Genomic DNA, 10,205 nt, shown 5'->3' with positions numbered 1-10,205 from the left:
AGGCAGACTGGGGGAGAGGAAGGAAAGGGAACGTCGGTTGGGATGTGATGTATGAGGGAAGAATAAAAGCTCTTAATTGGTTCACTTTGAGGGCTTTAGTTTTCAGTTACAGTCTCCTAGCGCCCAGGCCAGGAGTTAGCAGTGCAAACGGAACCTCCGCGTAGTGACAAATCCAGGTGTCTGGGGAAGGCAATGGCAGAGAACGAAGTGCAAGGACACATTAAGAACTGGGGGACACACCAATACAAGATAAGCTGGCCCTTCAAACTCCAGGAGGAACATAGGGGCCGGAGGCTCCTGGGAATGGAGGGGGGGTTCCACAAGCAGATTAAGAACCTGGGGGACCCATCAGCTATAGGATGAGATGGTCTTTCAAGCTCCAGGAAGAACATGGAAACTGGAGGCTTCTGGGAGGGAGGGGTTCCACAGAACACACCTTCTACAGCTTCCCCATGTAAGAGTGTCTCTGACCCTCCTGCCCAGACTTTAAGTATGTACTCTACCTGTGCACAGGGGTAGGAATCATGGAGCCCACTAAAAACCTAGGCGTAGAGCAGAGGCTTAGCCGGTGGATGTTCGAGTTAAAATCCGGATGGAGAGGGGCAGCAGGCTCAGGGTGTGGGAAACAGGGGAGGGCTGTGGTCCAGAGTGGACCCTGAAGCAGAACACAAGGCTCTAGAAAGGTCTCCAGCTTCTCTCATTCCCATCTTCCCAGAACCAAGCTGGGAGGTAGGGGGATAGATGGGTCCAGACCCTGAGGGTAACCCTGGGCCACAAAGCCACACTTTCTGCCAAATTCTAAGCAGTTAATCAACATCCTTATTTGCTCCCACAGAGAAGCAGAAATGGCGGCAGGGGAGCCCAGGAGGCCCCCAGCTGCCTCTGGAGGAAGATGGGCACCCTCTGCGGATGGGGCATCAGAGTACCCATCTGGATGTGTCCTCCCGCAGTGACTTCCCTGGAGAGGTGTGGACAAGCAAATATTCATGCCACACGGGGCAACAGGGAGCACAAAGATACTTATGTCCAAGTCCAGCTTGGCGAGCCACTGGGGTTCCTTCTAGGAGCAGGGGTCACTTAGGCAGCTGCATCACAGGAGGATGAGCTGCATCACCCCAGGGTGAGCAAGGACTCAGGACAGCTGCAGGCAGCTCCACTTAAGTTTCCTCTGGTCGTTAATTGCTGCTACTTGTGTAACCTTGGGAAGGGGCCTTGTGATTGTAACTTTCTGAATTCTTCAGTCCAGTGACTTGCACGAGTTTCCCAAGCCTTGTAAATTGCAAGAGCATCTATCCTCTCTCAAGGAAGGAAGGCTCTAGTTCACAGGAAATGGTTACAAAATATTCCTCCAACCGTGCTTACTGGAGCCTGGCCTTTGGGCCTCACACATGCTAGGCAGATGCTCCTGTACTGAGCTACACTCCTGGGGCCCTTTTAATTTTTTGAGACAGGGTTACCAGTGAGTTTTGAACTCACTCTGAAGTCCAGTCTGGCTTTGAACTTACGGTCCTCTTGCCTCAGTCTCCCAAATAGTGAGAATTACAGACCTATGCTACTTGGCCAGGCTCTCCGGGTTCTTTCTTCAGTGCTGTAAACTGAATTGTGTTCTCCCAAACTGATTTAGTGATGTAGCTTAGTTGGTAGAGGGCTTGCATAGCATGATCCCCAGCACTACAGAAACCCAGCATGGCAGTGTAGGTTTATAATCCCAGACATCTGGGGACAAAGGAAGGTCAGAAGTCTAAGGTCATCCTCCCCAGCATAGCTACATAGTGAGATCAAGGTCAGCCTAGACTGCGTGAGTTCTTGGTCCCTTCGGTGTGGCTGTATTTGGAGATGGGACTCATATGGAATGAGTAAGGTTAAGTGAGGTCTGTTTATTCTCTGTTGCTGGGAAGCACATCATGACCAAAAGCAACTGAACAGAGGACAAGGTTTATTTGGCTCACACTTCTGGGTCACAGCCCATCATTGAGGGAAGTCAGGGCTGGAATCCAAGCAGGAACTGTGGAGGAAAGCTGCTCACTGCGTTGTTCACAAGCTTCTGCTTAGCTGGATTTCTTATGCAGTCCGGGATCACCTGCCTAGGCATGGTGCTGCCCCCATGAGGCTGGTTCTTCCTATGTCAATTAACAATCCTGTCCATTGCTGTAGGTATGCCTGCTGGCCAGTGCAATTTAGGCAAGAACTTAACCCAGACTCCCTTCCTAGGCTGTACCAAGCTGACAAAGCTAATAGGTGGGGCTGAGGTCCCATAGATTTAGTGCCCTCGAGTTCTCTTTGTCTCCCTCCCTTTCTCTTTCCCTCCCTCCCTCCCACCCTCCTTCCTTCCCTCCCTCTCTCCCTTCCTCCCTTCCTTCCTTATGCAGTCCTGCTACATGAAAATGGTCACCTGCAAATGGAGATCTCTTGCCATGAAAGAATAAGCCCAGATCTTAGTTTAGACTACCAGCCCCCAGAGTATGAGAAACTCAGGTCTGTCTGCTGCTGAAGCTCCCAGGCTACTACAGCAGCCAGAGTTGTGTGCAGGGCATTCTCCTCCCCATGGCACAGAGATAACTGAGTAATGGTATGGGAAGAAGTAGAGATGGGAGCAGCGGCGGGGCCTGTGTTTCTAAGAGCCTGTGATGCATGCACTGCTGGTGCTTGTGCTGGAGATCACAAGGGTCTTAACTGAGCAATAAGGAGCCGGTTCCTATTTGTGAGTTGTTTGCACATATATGTGCAGCGCCCACATATGTACGTGTTTGCATGTATATGGGCGCATGCATGTGTGTGCTGGTGTATGTGCACATCTGGATATACATGTGGGTCACTGAAGTCGGCATGAATGTCTTCTCTAATCACTCCCCACCTTACTCATTGAGGCAAGGTCCCCCAGTTGAACTCAGAGCTAGCTGATTAGCTAGGCTAACTAACCTTCTTGTGTCTGTACCCTGTCTCTGTATCGTAAGATCTGGGATTACAGGCCGCTACCTTGCAATCTAGCCTTTTGTTTTTAAAGATTTTATTTCTATTTTAAAATTACATATGTGTGTTTTTTGTCTGAGTGTTGATTTGCTCGTGTGAGTGCAGTGCCTGCCAAAACCAGAAGATCTGGGCTCCTGGTGCTGGAGTTCTAGGCGCTTGTGAGCTGCCAGATATGGGTTCTGGGGATTGATCCTCTGCAAGAGCAGTAGGTGCTCTTAACCTCTGAGGCAGCCCTCCAGGCTCCCCCCCCCACTAGCTTTTTAAGTGAGCTCAGGGGATCCTAGCCTTTGTATTCACCTGTGTCTTAGCTTGCTTTCTGTTTCTGTGATTAAACACCACAACCAAAAGCAGCCCGGGGAGGAAAGGGTTTATCTCAGCCCACAGCTTGCAGTCCTTCATGGAGGGAAGTCAGGGAGGAGAACAAGGCAGGAAGCTGGAGGCAGGAGCTGAGGAAGAGGTCATGGGGAAGTGCTGCTTACCGTCCCGACTTTCCTGGCTTACTCAGCCTGTGTTCTTACATAACCCAGGACCCCAAGCCAGAGGTGGCCCGCCTACAGTGAGCTGGGCCCTCACCCATCAATTATTAATGGGTAAAATGCCCAACAGACATAAAAGATTTTTCTCAATTGGAGTTCCCTCTTCCTAAATGAACCTGCCTTGTGTCAAGATGACCAAAACCAACCAACCAAACAAGTTTACAAGCAAAACAAAACAAAAACAACCTAACAAAACAAAACAACCCACCTCTAATCAGCACACCTGGCAAGCACATTGCCCATTGAACCATGGCAAGCGCCTTATGCACTGAGCCTTCTTTTTGGCCTGGAATGGGTTCTTGAGTAAGGAGGTCATGGTGTGTGGGGAAAAGAAGGGGCTAGTTGGGGGTGGGGTGGGGTGGGGTGGGTAGAGCAAATGTGGGTAGTGACTCAGAGGTTCTAGGGATTCTCAGAGGTTCTACATAGCCATTTTCTGCCCACTCCAGAGTCCACCATTCTTCCTTACTATCTGGGGCAGTGAGCCAACACACGATGTCCCTGCCACTTCCTGAGGGTGCAGCTTAGCCATTCCGCATAGCGCCTTGTTTGCTCTCAGCGCTGTGGTGGAGGAGGGGGCACGCGGTCTGAAAACACACAGTACTCATTGGATCCTGGCAAGGGGAGACCTGCACCAGACAGCAGGGGCCTTATACGCAGTGTAGCCTGATCACCACTTAGTATGGGGATCTGAAATGGTTGGGACCCTCCATCCTACCATCTCAGGAAATATCCGCTACAAACAGGGCCCCTGCCTTTCCAGATAAGGGCAACCCTGTGGATCCTCTCCCATGGCCCCCAATGGGGCAGCAGTATCCCTCATCCCAGAGGTGGGCACCTCACTAACAGACAGACTACTTGGAGACCAAAGTGAGCGGAAATCAGCCTGAATGGCCCCAAGGCTCAGGACAGTATATAAATAGCGTGAGATGAAGATATTTTTCCCAGAGATACTATCTGAGAAAGTTTGCATTAATTCAACATGTCATCTTTCCCGTGAGCCATCTCTGAGATCAGAAGCCCTGGCCAGGCACCCGTTCAACACTACGAGGGTGATTAGGAAGCATGTCAAGAGCTGAAATGGTAGTATCAGGCAAGCGAGGACCCAGGCTTCAAGCTGAGGAGCCAAGATCTGAACCCTTGGGCAGGAAGCCTGTGCCTGCTTCCCAGCTGGCTAGTGCTGTGAGCTCTAGGAGGTCTGGGTCAGGTGCCAGGTCTAGAAGGCATGTACTGTGTGACTTACACTAGACAACTGCCCTCTCTGAGTTATCCTCCTCTCTAAAAAAATAATTGTATGCCCCTTACAAATCTTCAAAGATCCATACCACTGTGTGTATGTGCGTGTGTACATGTGTCTGTGTATGTGTGTGTGTGTGTGTGTGTGTGCGTGTGTGCATGTGTGGAGACCGGGGGTCAACCTATGTTGTTCTTTATACTTTATCATCTTATATTTTGAAGCAGGCTCTGGAATTGGCCTGGAACTTTGCAATTTGGCTAGGCTGACTGGCCAGGGACCCATTTGTCTCCTTCCTCCAGGGCTGTGATTACATACACATACCACTCCTGGCTTTTCTGGGAATCCAACTTAGGTCTTCATACTTTAGCACTTTACTGACTGAGCTACCTCCCTAATGTAGATTTTTTTTTTCTGTATTAAAATTATTTATGTGAGGGAAAGCAAGATGGTTTAGCAGGTACAAGTATTTGCTGCTAAGTCTGAAGGCCTGAGTTCGAACCTGACACCCACATGGTGGAAGGAGAGAACCAACTCCCTCAAGTTGTTCTCTGACTTCCATACATATGCTATACTATGTAAGAACACACACACATAGGTATAATAATAAGTATTTAAAATAAAATTGTATTTACATTACATAAAGTTATGCACATGAAAAGCTTTACAAAACACATGTGGGATCATTTTCTAAAACCTACTTTAGTGTTTTATTAAAGGTTTCTCATTGCAGATATATATAATGACATACATCTTTTTAAAAGTTCATCATTTTGTTAAATAGCCTATAGCAAATTTGACTTTATCATATCTGTCTATCTATCTATCTATCTATCTATCTATCTATCTATCTATCTATCTATCTATCTATCATCTATCTTTTTTGTGGTCAATTCTATGCACTTTAATACAATACAGATTTGTGTCACCACCAATAGACTCCCGCCTGGGGAGACAGCAGGCCCAGCTGCCCGGCGCGGTCAATCCAAGGCCTACATACCTCAGCTTCATTCTTTGAAAACTCAGCCCCACCATGGCATTCTCTTCACCTGGAAGACTTCTGAGTCAGCCTGGTGAGAGAGATAGGCCTCCAGCTGGGGCTTGGGTGCTGCCCCATGTAAGTCAAGGGCCGTGCCGGTGTCAGAGTTTGCTTGAGCCTCTGGGTTTTCTTCTAGAATTGAGCAGTACATGTGTTGAGGATTCAACACACCTCAGGCAAAGGCTGGGCACAGCACCAGTGTACCTGAGGTGTTCAGCATATGGTGGTCCCTCTGTGAATTATGAACAGAGAGTCTCGTGTGGGTAGCTGTGTGGTGTATGGATATACAATCCCATGCAGCGGAAATCACCCCGGAGCCAGAGTTCTGGGATGCAGTATGTCTTTATGGCAGATGTTTGACCAGTGTCTCCCAGAGCACCTAACACTCAGCCAGGAGGCCCGCACTGAGAGCAGCTGAAGCCAAGAGACTGTAGACAAGGACCTTGTTTCTCCTTGGTCACCTCTAGGCCTCTGCCAGGCAGCTTCCCAGGGCTCAGAGACTGGAACAGCAGCTAGATGTCTGGGCAGTTCTGATCAGCTCTCCTCCAGTTGGGCCTTGGGAGCTCTAGTCTGGAGGCACCAAGGCTGGAGGAGTCGCCTCTCGAACGTTAGATCATCCTTCTCAGGCCCCACTCCTGCCTGATCTAACTAAGGTCCTAAGCTTTAAGTTTGTTTAATAACCTCCTGACATTAAACAAACAACCCTGCAAAAAGGAGTAATTTGTGAGACAGAAGGAAAACAAATACCAGGCAAGGACACGGGGCACAGGGATGGCGGCGGCCAGGCTAATTACATTCCTGGGCCCACCTAAGTCCGACACCAGCTCAGAGCATATAGATCTTGGCTCCTCTCCATTCTGGGAAGACTTCAAAAACACAGGCAAAGGAAGCTTTGCATTAGGCTGGTGGTGACGGCTCATCATTAGAATTCTAGGGGCATATCTAATGCCATCTAGTTGCTAACACGATGCATCATTTTATGCTAAATAATTGATCATGGTGCAGAGATTGTGTTTGTGGAGTTTAAAAAAGTGATTGGAATGTGGAAGATTTCTGGACGGCAAGTTGTGTCTGTAACCCAGCGCCTCTCCAAGCGCACCTTCCCGGGGGGGGGGGGGGCGGGGGCTCAGGACACTGGGGGTTCTTGCCGCACCGGTGGGAGCAGAGTCCGGCAGCATCGGAGTGCTGTTGGAGCAGCGTCCAGGGTGATGATCCAGATGGGGAAACTTAACCAACAAGTATCAGGGTGGGGGCAGAGTCCTTGTAATATCCTAGAAGGTTACACCTTCTTAGGAGCTTTGCAGAAAGGTCAATGGTCTGCCATGGGAGAAAAGAAAATCCTGTACCCAACCACTGGTCCAAATCTTAAGTCCTTCCCTAATGCCATGATGACAGGGCCTTGTTCTGAGGGGTGTTTGCCCTAAGGACTCAGGCCCCTCAGTTCAGCCTCCTGTTTCTGCCCTGTTTTACCTACAGACTCTGTCTCCTCCCCCTTTCTGTAAGAAAGCACTCTCAGAACTGGGGTGTAGGAACAGAAACAAATACTGACGCTGGGGGATGGCGGGCTGTGAGGGACCTGCCCAGGAGCTGGCCCTCGACAGAAGTCACAGTGTTTGTGGTATAAGAGGCATGTCCAGAAACCCAAACTTGTGCACCGTGTGCCCACTGGGTGCCATTGAATAAACCTCTGAACCTGCTTTCCTGTGGAAGTGTGAGTCTTTTGGACCCTGACTGTGGGCTTCTGTGGTAGTGATGATTACCTACAGGCCTGCAGGCATACCCGGGAGGGACTGTCCAGATCAGCCATCCTCAACCTGTGGGTTGCGACCCCTTTGTGGGTCACATATTAGAAATCCTGCATATCCGATATTTGCATTATAATTTATACCAGTAGCAAACTTACAGTTATGAAGTAGCAACAAAAGAATTTTATGATTGTGGGTCACCGCAACATGAAGAACTGTATTAAAGGATCACAGCATTAGGGAGATTGAGGACCACTGATCTAGATTAAAGTTAGCCTCTGAGAATATCTGCAGGGGATTTTCTTGGTTGTGTTAATAGAGGTGGGAATACACACCCACTGTGGGTGGCACCACTCCCCAGGCATGGCTTATGGAGCTGAATAAGAGTAGTGGAAGCTGAGCACAGGTAGACAGCGATTCATGCGCTCTTCTTGTGACTATAGATGTCACGTGACAGCTGCCTCATGCTCCAGCTGCTTTGATTTCCACTCCATATGCACATAACCTGGAACCAGGACCTAAAACAGCAACTTTTAAGCTTAAGCTGCTTTTGTCTTTACCACAGAAACAGAAATGGAACTAAGTCAGCTTCTAAATCAACTATTCTCTGGCTCCGCAGAATCACCCAATTCCTTTGAAACCTGCTACGGCCCAGCTCTTGGAAAGATTGATTGCACTGGTTCCAGACAGAATCTGACCAAAAGCCCTCTTAGGGTCTATCCAGCCATTTGTTTCTTTGGATTCTTTGAGTGTGTGTGTGTGTGTGTGTGTGTGTGTGTGTGTGTGTGTGTATACATGTGTATCTTACATTTTTTTTTATTGATATGAAGAGACGCCATGACCATGGCAACTCTTAGAAAAAATCATTTGATTGGGGTGACTCACCTACATGTTCAGAGGTTCAGTCCATTATCATGGTAGGGGACATGATGGCATGCAGGCAGATGTGGCGCTGCAGCTGAGCGTCCTACATCTTGCAGGCAACAGGACGTTAACTGTTGACACTGGGAGTAGCTTGTACAAAGGTGACCTCCAAGCCCGCCCCCACAGTGACACACTTCCTACTCCAACAAGTCCACACCTTCTAGGAGTGCCACTCCTTGTGAAGTTTTAGGGGAGGGGCAATGGCACGCTAGCTACCACAATGTATATAAGTGTTCACGTGTGTGCATGTGTGTACACATGCATGTAGAGGCCAGAGGATACTTGAGGTATCATTCCTCAAGATTCTATCCACGATCGCCTTGTTTTCGAGACAGTGTCTCACTGGTGTGGAGCTCACTAAGCAGTTCTGACTGGCATGGAGCCTGAGATTCGTCTGTCTCCATCTCCAGCACTGGGACTGTTAGTGCACACCACCGTGCTCAGCTTTTTTCACGGGTTCTGGGGGTTGAATTCAGGTCCTCGTGTAAGCATTTCATCAGCTGTGTTATCTCCCCCTCTCTACCCCAACCGTTCTGATATGTGACGAGGAGTCTAGCCTTTGGAAGGAGAAGTGGCTGATTTGAGAAGTACGGCCTGGCTCTGGGCCAGTGTGCTCTGGCTGTGTTGTAGGTCAACGACTTTGGAGCCTGAAGAAATGAAAGAGTGATCATAGAAAGATTTCTGCTGGTACTGCGCACTGGGTCAGTGGAAAACATTGCTCTTTAGTGGGTGCCATGGCCGGGTGGCTTGACTGGAAATACTGAGGGAGCATTCAGGATACCTGAGACGGGTGTGCATTTGAAGGAGGCAACCAATTGAGGTTATTTTGCTTAGGAGAGGCTTCCTGTACAGAGTAGATGGGAGGAGGTCTTCTTGTGTCTTGTTGGTGTGGATCACACAAGGAAGGTTCTCCTCCCAGCTAGGTGTCTGCCCACAGCCGGTTCCTTTTTTTTTTTTTTTTTTTTTTTACTAACCCTAACCACCCAAGAACTCCAAACATATTAGTTCTCAGTATGTTACTGAATGTGGGGTCACATTCTGTACCCCAAGGAGTCAAATCAACCACCTGTCCTCAAGGTTAAAGCAGCCAAGTTAATAGAAGGGGAGCAGAAAAAAGAAAACCTTTTTTTCAGTGTGGCCACACTGGGAAGGAAGATAAAGGCCCAGTAACCCTGTTGGTCCACTTTTGGGGTGCTGAAGTGAGATGGAAATTTAAATAGAGAGCCAGGGGTGTGCATGTTCACCATCGACGTCATTGCCTGGCCTCCATCTCTCCCTGTAAATTGTCTGACAAGCTGAAAATCTCTTTTCCAGATGCCGTATCTTCTCTGGCTGCCATGTTTCCTCCTTTCAGCATGAAATTCCTGTCCAAACCCCTGTATCTTTGGGTCCGTTATTTTAGCAGTCTGGCAGATGGAGGGGCACAAGTGTCCCTTTAAAATATCTTCATTTCTGTCAGGCAGTTTATGAGCACACATGTCCTGGGTGGGTGACCTCCTCATTAGCTGGAGGGCTCCCTCAGGCCCCAGAGCTATCTCTCTACTCCCTGGCATAATAAAATGTGGCATGCTTGTTAGAGAACTCGCCAGTGGTTCACTAAGACTGCCTTCTCTGGGTCCCTGCCTTCTGGAAATGAACTGCTAGGGTCCCCACTGACTCTGATAGGTCCATGGATATGACCCCACTCCACAGATAGGGTATCAGAGGCTCAGGGATGAGATGACTTGGTCAAGGTCATCTGTTCAGCCAGTAGAGGCCTC

The sequence above is a fragment of the Myodes glareolus genome, chromosome 5, assembly GCF_982192425.1.
Source record: "Myodes glareolus chromosome 5, mMyoGla1.1, whole genome shotgun sequence".
Taxonomy (NCBI): Eukaryota; Metazoa; Chordata; class Mammalia; order Rodentia; family Cricetidae; genus Myodes; species Myodes glareolus.
Note: the sequence above shows the minus strand (reverse complement) of the source record.